This window comes from Sus scrofa, chromosome 4 (genome assembly GCF_054392235.1).
Source record: "Sus scrofa isolate SSC_HxYL_T2T_F1_AM1 chromosome 4, Sscrofa_HxYL_maternal_Yorkshire_Landrace_v2.0, whole genome shotgun sequence".
NCBI classification, from domain to species: Eukaryota; Metazoa; Chordata; class Mammalia; order Artiodactyla; family Suidae; genus Sus; species Sus scrofa.
The window spans coordinates 100,394,783-100,410,032 of record NC_139386.1 but is presented as its reverse complement, the minus strand read 5'-3'; the positions used below and the strand labels follow the sequence as shown (position 1 = coordinate 100,410,032).

Genomic DNA, 15,250 nt, shown 5'->3' with positions numbered 1-15,250 from the left:
AAATGGTTTAAAGACCCAAATGTAAGACAAGACACCATCAAACTCCTAGAAGAGAACACAGGCAAAACACTCTGATATTAACCTTACAAATGTTTTCTTAAGTCAGTCTCCCAAAGCAACAGAAACAAAAGCAAAAATAAACCAGTGGGACCTATCAAACTTAAAAGCTTTTGCACAGCAAAGGATATTGTAAAAAAAAACAAACAAAAAGACAACTTACAGCATGGGAGAAAATAGTTTCAAACAATGCAACTGACAAGAGCTTAATCTCTAAAATATACAAACAACTTGTACAACTCAACAGCAAAAAAGCCACAACCCAATTGAAAAGTGGGCAAAAGACCTAAATAGACATTTCTCCAAAGAACACATACAGATGGCCACCAAGCACTTGAAAAAATGCTCAACATCACTGATTATTAGAGAAATGCAAATCAAAACTACTATGAGGCAGCACCTCACACCAGTCAAAATGGCCATCATTAATAAGTCCACAAACAACAAATGCTGGAGAAAGTGTGGAGAAAAGGGAACCCTCCTGCACTGCTGGTGGGAATGTAAAGTGGTACAACCACTACGGAAAAGAGTATGGAGGTTCCTTAGAAAACTATACATAGAACTACCATATGACCCAGCAATCCCACTCTTGGACATATATCTGGACAAAACTTTTCTTGAAAAAGACACATGCACTCGCATGTTCACTGCAGCACTATTCACAATAGCCAAGGAGTTCCCATTGTAGCACAGTGGAAATGAATTCGACTAGGAACCATGAGGTTGCAGGTTCGACCCCTGGCCTTGCTCAGTGGGCTAAGGATCTGGCATTGACATGAGCTGTCGTGCAGGTCACAGACGAAGCTTGGATCTGGCATTGCTCTAACTCCGGCGTAGGCCAGCAGCAACAGCTCCGACTAGGCCCCTAGCCTGGGAACCTCCATATGCTACATGCGCAGCCCTAAAAAGACAAAAGACAAAAAAACAAAAAACAAAAAAACCAAGCACAATAGCCAAGACATGGGAACAACCTAAATGTCCATCAACAGATGATTGGATTAAGAGGATGTGGTATATATACACAATAGAATACTACTCAGCCATAAAAAAAGAACAAAATAATGACATTTGCAGCAACATGGATGGAACCAGAGACTCTCATACTGAGTGAAGTAAGTCAGAAAGACAAATACCATATGATATCACTTATATCTGGAATCTAATATATGGCACAAATGAACATTTCCACAGAAAAGAAACTCATGGACATGAAGAACAGACTTGTGGTTGCCAAGCAGGGGGAGGGGGAGGGAGTGGGAGGGACAGGAAATTTGGGGTTAAGAGATGCAAACTATTGCCTTTGGAATGGTTAAGCAATAGGATCCTGCTGCATAGCACTGGGAATTATGTCTGGTTACTTGTGACGGAGCATGATAATGTGAGGAAAAAAGAATGTATACATGTATGTGCAACTGGGTCACCTTGCTGTGCAGGAGAAAACTGACAGGACACTGTAAACTAGCTATAATGAAAAAACTAAAAATCAGTATAAAAAAGAAAAAACAGAGAAATGTGAACCAAAACCACAATGAGACACCAATTCAAACCCACTAGGATGACTATAATCAAAAAGAGAAAATAAGTGCTGGAGAGAATGTGGAGCAAGTGGAATCCTAGTATACTGCGTGTGGGACCTCTGCTTCAGAAAAAGATTTTTTCCTCTTTTGATAATTCTAAAAAGTTAGAATTATCACAAACATAGAATTATCATATGACTCAGGAATCCCATTCATAAGTAAATATCCAAAAGAACTGAAAACAGGTATTCAAGCAAAAACTTGTACAAAATGTTCATAGCAGCACTATTCACAATAGCAAAAAAGGTAGAAACAACCCAAATGTTAATGAACTGATGAATGGATAAGCTAAGTGTGGTATATTCTTACAGTGGATATTACTCGGGCATAAAAAGGAATAAAGTACTTATAATGCTACAAGTATGGATGAATCTCAAAAACATTACACTAAGTCAAAAGAACACAGACATAAAAGGTCCCATATTGCATGGTTCCATTTATATGAAATATCCAGAATAAACCCATCAAGACAGAAAGCAGACTAGCAGTGGCAAGGTGCTGAGGGAAGGTGAAATGGGGAGAAACTGCTTAATGGGCAGTTTTCCTTTTGGGGTGATGAAAATGCTTTGGAATTTGATTTAGGTGGTTGTCGCGCAACACTGTAAATGTACTAAATGCCACCGAATTATACAACTTGAAACAGTTAATTCTGTTAGGAGAAATTTACCTCAAAAAAACCCCACAGTAGTTTCTAAAGGTTAGCTACAATGTAAAATTTGAAATATTATTAATAAATTTTTCACACTGATACTTTAAAATCCATTGTCTAGGATTTCCCATTGTGGCTCACTGTTAATGAACTCAACTAGTATCCATGAGGACACAGGTTCAATCCCTGACCCTGCTCAGTGGGTTCAGAATCTGGTATTGTCATGAGCTGTGGTGTAGGTCACAGATGAGACTGGGATCCAGCATTGCTGTGGCTGTGGTAAAGGCCAGCAGCTGCAGCTCCAATTCGATCCCTAGCCTGGAAACATCCACATGCCGCGGGTGCAACCCTAAATAGACCAAAAAAAAAAAAAAAAAATTCTTGTAAAACTAGATCTTTTTTTTTTTTTAATCTGCAAATTTAAACTGCATGGCAATGAAGACTACAATGATGACTACTAGTACATTTTGATGCCACTGCTTTTTTTGGAGGGGCACACCACCAGCAGATGGAAGTTCCTAGGCCAAGGACTGAACCTGTGTCACAGTAGTAACCGGAGCCACAGCAGTGACAACACCAGATCCTTAACCTGCTGAGCCACCAGGGCACTCTCTAGTGCCGCTGCTTTGATTCATGCTAAGGTAACAGAGCAGTTTTACTTACCATTGTTTATGGATCATCAATGCAAATGCCAACACAGGGAAAAAGGCAACATAATACCTTTGCAATATTATGAAACAGCCTTCATCTCAAGACTCCCCGAAAGGGTCTCAGGGATTCCCAGGAGTCCTTAGACCACATTTTAAAAACCATTTGTCGGAGTTCCCATCGTGGCGCAGTGGTTAACGAATCTGACTAGGAACCAAGAGGTTGTGGGTTCGGTCCCTGCCCTTGCTCAGTGGGTTGACGATCTGGCGTTGCCGTGAGCTGTGGTGTAGGTTGCAGACACAGCTCGGATCTCACGTTGCTGTAGCCCTGGGGTAGGCTGACCCCTAGTCTGGGAATCTCCATATGCCGCAGGAGCGGCCCAAGAAATAGCAAAAAGACAAAAAAAAAAAAAAAAAACCATTTGTCTACTCTAACTAATATGCTAGTTTAACAGGTAATCTACCAATTCATACTATTTTTCAGGTTTAACGCAAACTATGTGGTAGCAATTCTCTCTTCTCTGTACTTTCCTTATTTCCCACTACTATGAAATGCCTCTAACAGAGCACATAAGCACTGTTATTACCTAACTCCAAATGGTACTTTCCTTCACCTAAGTCATATCAGCTATGTCAGTGGACCTCTTCCCACTATTCCCCAGGTTACACAATCCTGTTCCTAAAAACCTGAAATGATTAATTCCATCTGGTCCATTTAAACCTAGTCTATATTAATTACTTCTCTTTTCATTTCTAGAATTTGCTCTCTGACTCATTTTTCTAGTTAGAAAAGGCTCTTGATATATAGGAGTCTGCAAGCCTTTTCTGTTTGCAAAGGGCCAGAGAGTAAATATTTTAGATTTTGTGGATTAATTACTCAACTCCGCTATTGTAAGCAAAAGGTGTGGCTGTGTTCTAATAAACTTTACTTATAAAAACAGGTAGTAGGGAGTTCCCATCGTGGCTCAGTGTTAACGAATCTGACTAGGAACCATGAGGCTGTGGGTTCAATCCCTGGCCTTGCTCTGTGGGTTAAGGATCCGGCGTTGCTATGAGCTGTGGTGTGGGTCACAGACGCAGCTCGGATCTGGTGTTGCTGTGGCTGTAGCATAGGCCAGCAGCCACAGCTCTGATTAGACCCCTAGCCTAGGAACCTCCACATGCTGCAGGTGCAGCCCTAGAAAAGACAAAAAAAAAAAAAAGATAAAAAAATAAAATTAAAAAAAATAAAAATAAAAACAGGGAGTAGTTAGGAGTTCTCTTATGGCACAGCAAGTTAAGGATCTGGTTTGTCACTGTGGTGGCTTGAATTGCTACTGTGGTGCAGGTTCAGTTCCTGCCCTAGGAACATCCACATGCTGTGGGTGCAGCCAAAAAAAAAAAAAGAGAGAAGCTGTAATTTGCTGACTCCTAATCTAGACTCTTCCAACATACAGGTCAATCAACCCAGTCTAACTCAAAAGATGCCAAAAACTTAAAAATGAAATCGCTACAGACAGGCTAAAAAAACTAATAGGAACACTGAAAACATTAACACACAAACCCAACAGACAGGAATATTAGTAACAGCTGCTAAAATTCACTGAGCTGTTATTATTTGCTAAGCACTGTGCTAAAGTGCTTTACAATACATTACCTCATTAAAGCCCTTTAAAGGAGGGCTTTAATAATTTAAATAATTCTCCTTTTACAGGAGAAAACAAACATATAATCTTCCAAAGTCTCACAGTCTGTATATAGACAGCTAAGCCTGATTCAAACACAGGTCTTTCTCACTGCAAGGCCCATGTTCCTAATCATCAAACTAAGCTGTCTATATTGTCATTATTGATTTTTCAAATGCCGACTGTTAAGACTAATCCTAAGTAAAGATAGATCATTGTTGTTTACCTGCTTTTACAGTGTCTCTTCTGTATCATTGAGTTTACTATACCAACCTTGCCTCACATCCTTGAATGGAAGAGCCCAAGTGATTTTCCCTTAGATGACACACTGCTTTGTTTATCAAAATGTATCAAGGATCATAAAGAACCTTATGCTTAAATGGGACAAGTTAAGATGTGCAGTCTAAAAAGCTAATGAATACAAGGTAAGCAGCCTTCTCCCACTATCACCTTATGATAAATCAGCACAAAAATGACAATATATTATTATATTAAAATATTTCATGGGTTTTTTTTTGGGGGGGGGGGCTTTTTAGGACTGTACCCTCAGCATATGGAGGATCCCAGGCTAGGGGTCAAATTGGAGCTATAACTGCCGACCAACACCACAGCCACAGCAACATAGGATCCAAGCCACGTCTTCGACCTACACCACACCTCATAGTAATGCCAGATGCTTAACTCACTGAGCGAGGCCAGGGATCGAACCCTTAACCTCATGGTTCCTAGTTGGATTTGTTTCCACTGTGCCATGAAAGGAACTCCCTATAATAAAATATTGTAATGAATAATTATAATAAATCAGCAGAAAAGTTCTGACATATACAAAAGGAAAGCTGCCAGACATCATTTAAAATGGAATATTAGAGGAGTTCCCGTCGTGGCGCAGTGGTTAACAAATCCGACTAGGAACCATGAGGCTGCAGGTTCGATCCCTGGCCTTGCTCAGTGGGTTAAGGATCCGGCGTTGCCGTAAGCTGTGGTGTAGGTCACAGACGTTGCTCAATCCCGCGTTGCTGTGGCTCTGATATGGGCCAGTGGCTACAGCTCCTATTAGACCCCTAGCCTGGGAACTCCATGTGCCGCGGGAGCGGCCCTAGAAAAGGCAAAAAGACAAAAAAAAAAAAAAAAAAAATTAAAAAAAAAATAAAATGGGATATTAGAAATAAAGGAGACAGAGGTGGTCAAAGGGCAGATTTCACACATCCTTCGAAACTACTCTTTTAGTCACTCCTAAACAGTAATTAGAGCCTCTGGAATTAAGGGGGGAAAATGTCCATTAACAGAATGTGCTAACTTACGCCTCACTGATTTTAACTACCTAATCAAAAGATTATCCCTACTGATCTGCTTCCAGGTACAAAGAGAAAAGTTAAAAGTAAAAGGCTACCAATTATAATGGAAAAAATAAAAATCATTTTAAAATAAATAAAATAAAAGGCTGCAAGAGATTTTTTTTTTTTTTTTTTTTAGGGCCACACCTATGGCATATGGAGGTTCCCAGGCTAGGGGTCCAACTGGAGCTGCAGCTGCTGGCCTACATCAGAGTCACAATGCCAGATCCAAGCTGCATCTGTGACCTATGCCACAACTTGTGGATCTTTAACCCACTGAGCTAGGGCAGGGAACAAACCTGCATCCACATGGATACTAGTCAGGTTCTTAACCCACTGAGCCACAGTGGGAACTCTTATAAAACATCTTCTTTGAAACCCATCAGTGTAATAAGCAAGCATCATACAGACAGAATTAAAACATGACAACACTATATATACATACCTGTAAAATGGCTGGTTCCCATGGACGCATTACCAAACAACAGTATGAGGATAATAATCAACTCAAAAAGTTAATTGTTTCTATCTCTGGCCCAGAACTTCTATATGCTGCATGGCATAGCCAAAAAATAAAAAATTTAAATTTAAAAAGTTAATTATTGGAAGTTCCTTTGTGGTGCAGCAGGTTAAGGATCCAGCATCGCTGCAGCTGTGGAGCACGCCACAACTGCAGTGCAGGTTCACTCCCTGGCCTGGGAATTTCCACGTGTTGATGGCACAGCCAGAAAAAAAAAAAAAAGTTAGTGTTACTTCTAAGAATTAGGGAATTGGAGTTCCCATTTTGGCGCAGTGGGTTAAGAATCCAACTCCAGTGGCTCAGCTGCTGCAGAGGCAGGTTCAATCCTTGGACAGGTGCAGTGGGTTAAAAGATCCAGCATTGTTGCAGCTGTCATGTAGATGTGGCTAATCCAGCTGTGGCTGGGATTCAATCCCTGGCCCCAGGAACTTCCACATGCTGCAGATTCGGAACTAGGGAATCACACAACTGTGAATGAATCTTGAGCTTCTAGATCTGAGCTAGGCTGGTCTTTATGTTTTGTGTTCTGATAGTCAAGTGACTGGGAAACAATCTCCCGTAATTTGTTTCTAAAGGACGTTTAGAAGAATGAGCTCCAGCTACTTATGGTGGGGAAATAACTGAAGGCAACCTAGGTGATAAGCAGGCCAGCCTCTATGGTAAGTTTGAGGGAGCAACCGTTAAAGAAAGTATAACCTCATATGCATCTCCTAATATTTGCACCAAAACTCACAAAGCAAAAAGAAACATACACGGTTTTTTAAAGCCTGTTGCTTGTGAAAATGTGGCAAGTACACAATTTCATAGGCTATAATGCAAAGATACAAAAAGACTGATTAAGGAACTTCCCGTAGACTGCAACCTGACCAACCTTATTATAGGACAAACTAATTCAAAAGTCCTCTCCTATTTCTAAACTCTCCCTACCCACTTATTGTACATCCACCTAACGCAAGCTGTTTCATATATGTAACACACCTAGGAAGCACATAAAGAGAAATTAAGACTACGAAAAATTGGTGGTAAATTGAAATGTAATTTTTAAACGAATCTTGACTTCTTAATGACCAACTAAAGATACAATCATTCAAATGAATCCCAAAATTGTAACACTTGCAATGTCTGGAAGCTTAGATCTTTCATTTTCCCTTCCTTCCATGTGCTGTTTGACTTTCCCTTTGTACAACCCTAACTCTGCAGCAGATGGCAGGAGGAGAATACTGCATTTTTATAATATACTAAATAGAACAACAAGACATAAAAAGGGGGGGGGGGACTCAAAGGAATAGCTAGTAAATAGTATCTGCTCTATTACCTGGTTTTTTGCTTCTAAGAGCACCCCTCCCTCCCCCATACCCTTGACAATCCTGAATGATTAGAAACAGTCTGGAGAAAAGAAAAAAGCATCTAACAAATCACAGCTGTTAAATTCAGGAGGCATATCTCTTCTAGTCGCCCCTTTTCCCCAAGCACACAAACCTCTAAATGGGAGCAGGAAGAGACTCAGAACAAACTGCCTGACCACCTACAAGAGTTACTACACCTCACCAGAACATGGTCACTACCACTTGGACAGAGACGCTCTTCTCCTTTTGCCACAACAGAAATACGTTTATTTTTAATAAAGACTGGAAGGAAAAATGTGTATGTATATATACCAAGAGGGTATTTTTCTTGCTCTGAGCCTTCCCCTTTTCCTTGTCCATCAGCCAAAGTAAGCAGAGATGACGCAGACTTCCTTATATAATAGCCTGTGATTTCCTAGACTGCAGGCCTTTCCCTTTGTGTTCTGTATACACTTACACACGCGAGCGCGCCCACATTCTCATTGCTTTGCAGCCCCTGGCATGATGCCAGCACTCAGTCAGCTGGTTGACTCCATTCACAGAGCAGAGTTGGAGCTGACATGGAAAAAGGGGGGGGAGTAGTGAGGATAAGGGGGAGCTAGAGCCATCACTGCTACAGACAAAAGAAATTTTAAAAAAGAAAAAGACCTTAACATAACGTTCCTCTCACAGCTTCAGCTCGAAGAAAACTAGAATCCAGAGACCATTACAACAAAAGGGTGAAACAGAAGGGTTGAGGATCCAAAAACAGAAAGGAGCTTTGTATGAGAAACAATTATTTTGCAACAAATTTTTAAAAGTAACAGTATTTATTACTTTAATCTCATCAGAAACATCAGCATATCACCTAAACACAGTCACAATAAGGTTGTGAAGAACTGAGCTTCTGCTTTTCGAAAAAGAGAAAAGAGAATGGAGAGGGCAAGACAGTTAAATGTACTTACAGGTATACATTTTTCTGCTCCCTCCTCTAGCTGCCAGGAAAGCTGGAGACAAGAAAGGGAGGAAAACAGAAAAAGGAGGAAAAGAAGGAATAAGAGATGGGTTTAGGTTTTTGGCTTGTTTTCATTTTTTGTTGTTGTTTTAGGGGGGAGGTGGGGAAAGATTCCCTTTCTCTTTTCTATCATAAGAGAAGCTCTTTCTATAGCACAGGGGTGGCCCCATACGTGCCAGCCCCCTTGAGAGACCTGCACAAACCCAGTCTCCAAGCGGGCACTGCCCTGCCAATCACATGGCGTAGTTATATTAAACAAAAGAAACAAGGGGATGCTTACTTTTACCCAGGATGCTTAGCGGGGGTGGGGGGAGAGAAACCAGTCGTAGCCGGTTTATAACCTCAGGACATAGAATTATCTCTTAATTTTTTAAAGTCATTTGTGGTATAAAAATCAGTTAGCCTCCCCACGCCAACTATCACACCCCCATTATTCTGGCCTAGTGCCAAACTTTGCCTTCATTCATGACAGTTACTTTCCTCTCAAATCATGATGCTTTAACTGTTTACTTTCCAAAGCCAACATCCAAGATAGAAAATCACAGCATCAGTGCCAAAACATAAGCCAAATGACCAAATAATGAAGACATACTGCCAACCAAGCTCCTTTTTTTTACTCCTTATTGCTAGTGCTAGGGAATAGACACTAGACAGTAGATGTGTTCACTAAAGATTTTTTCCTGAAGCTGTCCCACAGATAGCTATCTCATTTAGCCCTATCAATTCATACCACTCAGGACAGCTGATTCCACACCTAAAAAAATCATATAGCAAGGTTTCACAGCATAGTAATCATGACAGTACATAAACATATATATGACAGTATATGAAAAAATGGCTTGGGCCCTTACAATTTTTTTTTTTTTTCTTTTTCTTTCTTTTTTACAGCCCCACCTGGAGCATATGGAAGTTCCCAGGCTAGCGGTCAAACTGGAACTGCAGCTGCCAGCCTACGCCACAACCACAGCAACACTAGATCAGAGCCACATCTGTGGATCCTACAGCTCGGCTTGCTAGATCCTTAACCCACTGAGCAAGGCCAGGGATCAAATCCACATTTTCGTGGAAACTATGCCAGGTAGTTAACCCACTGAGCCACAATTGGAACTCCCGGCCCTTTCAATATATATATATATATTTTTACAATTTAAGAAATAATAATTTTTTTAAATGGCTTAGGCCTAGCCATGGTATGGTTGCAACCTTATTCCACTTTTCTGTGTCCCAGCTAGAACAGTCTTTCCTCTTTGAATTCCAACAAACTCTTCAGCCACAATGTGCCATTTGCCGCACATATCCCATGTCATTTGATTTAAGCCTCTAGACATGTCTGAGCCTGGCTTCCCAATTAACTTTTCTTTTCTTTCTTTTTTTTCTTTTTCTTTGAGCAACTGTCTCCAATCACTTTGTAAGGAGTTTTTAGTTTTTATTTCCCAAGAGTACTGATAAGGGGTCAGAAGGTGGTGAGGAAGAAATCCAAGCAAACCAAAGAGGATGTAAGGCAGTGGTAATTGTTTGAGATCTATTGATTGAAGGACCTTTACTCCAGAGCTTTTTATAAAAAGTAACGAGGAGTTCACACTGCAGCACAGCATGTTAAAGATCTGGTGTTGTCTCTGTGTCAGTGTGGGTTCAATCCTCCACCAGGTGCAACAGGTTAAAAATCCTTAACTTCCAAGAGCTCCCACTGTGGCACAACGGGTTTGGGAGTCTTGGGAGCGCTGGGACGCAGGTTCCACCCCCAGCTTGGCACAGTGGGTTAAGGATCTGGCATTGCTGCAGCTGTGGCTGTTGCCCAGATCTGATATCTGACCTAGGAACTCCATATACCATGAGGCAGCAAAAAAAAAAAAAAAAAAAAAAAAATCCGTAACTTCCATATGTCATGGGTGTGGTCAAAAAAGAGGAAATAAAAAACAAGGAATAACAGGGGTGGGATGACTATTTCCTTACTTTTCAACTGTTATCTCCTATCAATATATCACCCAAATAAGTGCTTCATTTGGGCCTCTGAAACTCAAATAATTACACTTACTCCATCAGAATCTCTCACAAAACCTTGTTTTTTTCTAAATAGTAAAGCTTCCAGAGTCTAGAGAATATAGAGAAAAATAATCAATACCTGATGCAAAAATATTATTTTTTTGTTTTTGTTTTCTTTTCCCTTTTTTGGCCATACCCATGGCATATGGAAGTTCCCAGGTGAGGGATCAAATCTGCAACCTATGTCACAGCTGCAGCAACAATGGATCCTTAACCCACTGCGTGGAGCTGGTGATCAATACAGCAACACCACAGAACTGGTTCATTAGCCCACTGTGCCACAACAGGAACCCCCCAAAGATATTAATTAGTAAATAAAACTTTTCCTGAGCAATCTAATATTAACTTCAATTTTCAGAAAAGGAACACTGCGCTAAATCTGAAATAGACCAGTAGTATTGATCACTGGCATAAGGCAGTTGATAATTTACAAACTACAAAAGAAAACTGCATTTACTCCAAGCTAAGCTTCAAGTGAATGGTGGTGTACCATCTCAGTCACAATACTTAATAGGAACCCATCAAAGGTCTCCAGATATAGACAATGCTGTCATTTCAGGAGATAAGGAAACATGATGCCTATGATAAATGGGGCAAAGGAAATAATCCATTTTCCTCTTACTCAACACATTTCCACAAGACACAAATTACGAATTTCAAAATGAAACTCACCAGTTACATGTTTAAGAAAGGTAGAGAAGATTTGTCTACCTTTTAACAATCATTCAGAGATCATGCCCATTTAAGTCTATACATATGACTGCCTTTTTGGTGGGGGTCTTTTTAGTGCTGCATCCACGGCATATGGAAGTTCCCAGGCAAGGGGTTGAATGGGAGTTGAAACCTCCAGTCTATGCCACAGCCACAGCAGATCTGAGCTGCATCTGTGACCTACACCACAGCTCACAGCAACACTAGATCCTTAACCCACTGAGCAAGGCCAGGGATCAAACCTGCATCTTCATGTATACCAGTCGGGTTTGTTACCGCCGAGCCACAACAACAACTCCTTGACTGCATTTAAACACTGGTCAATATATACATATATATTTTTGGCCACACCATCAGCATGAGGAAGTTCCTGGGCCAGGGACTGAACCTGTGCCACAGCAGAAACATGAGCCACAGCAGTGATAATGCTGGATCCTTAACCCATTGAGCCACCAGGGAACTCCAAACAATGGTCAATTTTTATCAGTCTTTAAGATAATATAAAAGGTTTAGAGGAGTTCTCTTGTGGTACAGCAGGCTAAGGATCCAACGTTGGCACTTAAGCATCTTAGGTCGCTGCTGTGTCATGGGTTCAGTCCCTGGCCTGGGAACTTTCACATGCTACAGGTGTGGCCAAAAATTAATTAATTTATTTTTTTAAAAGACTTAGATATGATTAAGCTGTTGGTAGTGATTATCATTAGCCAAGTGTTATCAACTCTCCAACATTATACAGGCTAAGGCATTAAACTATGTTTACCACAATGTCTGCCTTTATATTAAATTGATTAGTCCAGAGGGAACAGAGATGCTCTCAAACCAACAGGTATTGTTCTTCAGGATCCTCAAAAATTAAGAACTATAAATAGTAGCCAGTGACTCTGTTCTTTTCAGCTAAATCATCATTAAAAACCAGAGTTAACTGAGTGAGCTGAAAACTGTAAATTTAGAAATGCTTCTTAATAAATGTTATCCAAGGTGTGATGCTCTAAACAGTATCAAATTCTCTAAGAAAAGATCTAACATCCGCTGAGTATTTAGTGCAGTAAATATTAATTTAATCCATGCAACAAACCAGAAACATGGGGTCCTCTGTTTTATAGATACAGAAACTAACCCAGTAAAATTAAGAAATCTGAACAAAGTTGTTCATTCAGTTAACAACAGCAGATACCAGCTCCAATGCCCATACTTGGTCCACTATAGTATGATGACTAGAGCATTCTTAGCCAAAACTCAAGAGCCCAGTTCACTATGCTGGCTGTGCCAATCTCTACTCTAAGTTATTAGACTAGGGAAAATATCAGCTAAATACAACTGAAGTGAAAAATACAAACTCTTTGGCAGGCATATATAATTTCTACTGCTAGAAGATTTCATCCAGGACTTCTTTTGAAAGGCTAATAAGCATACATAATCTAGATATATACAAAAGAGATGTGATAGATAAATGTCTGGGAAGGTCAAATCATCAAGGATAATCCTCATGAGGAAAGAGGCCAAATTCAGGATTCAAATTACTTATAATTAAAAGCTTGAAGATAGTTCTAACAGATAAATTTGAATTTCATAGAATCGAACACTTAAAAAAAAAAAACTTCAGGGAATTCCCACTGTGGCTCAGCAGTAATAAACCTGACTAGAATCCATGAGGGCACAGGTCCAATCCCTGGCCTTGCTCAGTGGGTTAAGGATCTAGCATTGCCATGAGCCATGGTATAGGTTGCAGAAGTGGCTCAGATCCCATGCTGCTATGGCTGTGGTATAGGCCGGCAACTACAGCTCTGATTTGACCTGTAGCCCGGGAACTTCTATATCATATGCTGCAGGTGTGGCCCTAAAATGAAAAATGAAAAGACAAAAAAAAAAAAAAAAAAAAAAATTCAGCAGGAGTTCCCTTGTGGTACAACAGGTCTTAAGGCTCTGGCATTGTCACTGCAGCAACTTGGGGTTGCTGCTGTAATGCAGATTCAAGCCCTGGCCCAGGAACTTCCACATGGCATAGGCATGGACCAAAAAGAAATTTTACTAAAGTCAAAAAAAATCCCACTAAATACACTGCCTGATAAAATAGGACACAGACTGGGTCTCACACAGATACAAAAAGAAATGAGAACAAAACTCCCTACTCTGAGACAGTATTTAAATTAAGAAGTACTGTTTTTTTTCAAGGTAGTATTCCTCAATGTGTTCACTCCTGGGTTTACAGGAAATAAAGATTGCTGTAGAAGCCACAAAGACCTCTACTGACTCAAGTACTACAAATAATCATAAAAAAAAAATTTACTGTCATACCCTACTCTCTATGACTTAATCACCAAATAGAAGTAAATTACATCAACTATTTCATCTCTCATGAGACACAAAATGTTCCTAGGCCAGTCTTTTCTATGAGGGTAGTATACCTTCCCAAGGGCACTGGGAATTTCACTGCCTACCTCTGGCAAAAAGAAACATGAAAATCACCTAAAGCTAAATTAAGTTAGTATTTAACAACTACAAAATGGTAATTCTTCTCTTCCAAAAGACAGAGCAACTCTAGCAGGGATCCACAAGGCATATAAGCATAGTCCTAAATCCCTACCTTATTCTCATCCTTGTATCAGCAGAATGCTATTGATTCCTAGTGACCAGGCCTGAGAACATCTCATTTCTTAATACCTGACTGCTGACTATTTTCATTCTCTCCTATTTGTACCTTCCCTTGTATCTTTCTAGGGGCACCAAGTTCTTTTCAGACAAGTCACAAATGTTTATTTATACTTATCTGACAATAAAAATTCAACTCAAACATCTTAATGTAGTAACACCTGTCATCAATTAAGTGCAAAAGAGAAAATGGAGAAAAGTCATGTTTTAGTAGTTAAATTAATATTGTCACAGTTTATAAGCACTTGGGATTCTTTTCGACCTGGCTCTTTTCTGTTACTAGTTATCCACCAGTGTCTCTCCCTCTGCAGCTTTCCAAGGTTAGAGCTCCCAGTCTACAAACAGCTTTGCTTAGAGCTTCAGATAATTTTATCTACCTTAAGCGTCTCTTCTTTCACTTCTGTTGGGAAGACTGCTCTTATCTTCATCAACAAGTCATAAACAATGCCACACACCACACACACACAACACACTTGCAGCAACCCTCTATATGCTGATGTTCCAATTTTTAAGTCTCCAACCAGGGGAAAAAAAAAAGAGAAAGAATCTAAGAAAATAAATTATCACAGCTAAGGATGATTTCCATAAACTTAAAATCTATCCTCCACTTTTTAAATTTTTTAACATTTTTGTCTTTTTAGGGCCACACCTGAGGCATATGAAGTTCCCAGGCTAGGGGTCGAATGAGAGCTGCAGCTGCCGGCCTATGCCACAGCCACAGCCACACTAGATCCAAGCCACATCTACAACCTACACCACAGCTCATAGCAATGCCAGATCCTTAACCCACTGAGCAGAGCCAGGGATCAAACCCATGTCCTCATGGACACTAGTCAGGTTCGTTACCACTGAACCACAATGGGAACTCCTATCCTCCATTTTAATTATGTCACTGAATTTCTATGCTCAACAGGCTATGCTAGAACTAGATCTAACCATCTATTAATGATCAGAGATGGAGAAATCATTTTGGAAACTAGCCTACTGTCCTGACTGGGCAAGTTCAGAATTCACTTCAATTTGTGGTAGACTTATAAGGCATCCAGCCACCATAATTTC

General features: G+C 40.2%; 1 protein-coding gene across 5 annotated transcripts in view; it reads right to left on the bottom strand.

Annotated features, from left to right (window-relative positions):
- Positions 1–15,250, bottom strand: part of GATAD2B (GATA zinc finger domain containing 2B) — a 97,795-nt gene that overhangs the window by 56,254 nt on the left and 26,291 nt on the right. For 2 of the 5 annotated variants that reach the window (XM_021089803.2, XM_085022909.1), the window contains exon 2: positions 8,739–8,780. The exons of the other annotated variants lie outside the window; for them this stretch is intronic. The gene's annotated coding sequence lies outside the window, so the exon portion shown is untranslated. The remainder of the gene's footprint in view (positions 1–8,738; positions 8,781–15,250) is intronic. 5 annotated transcript variants of the gene reach the window in all.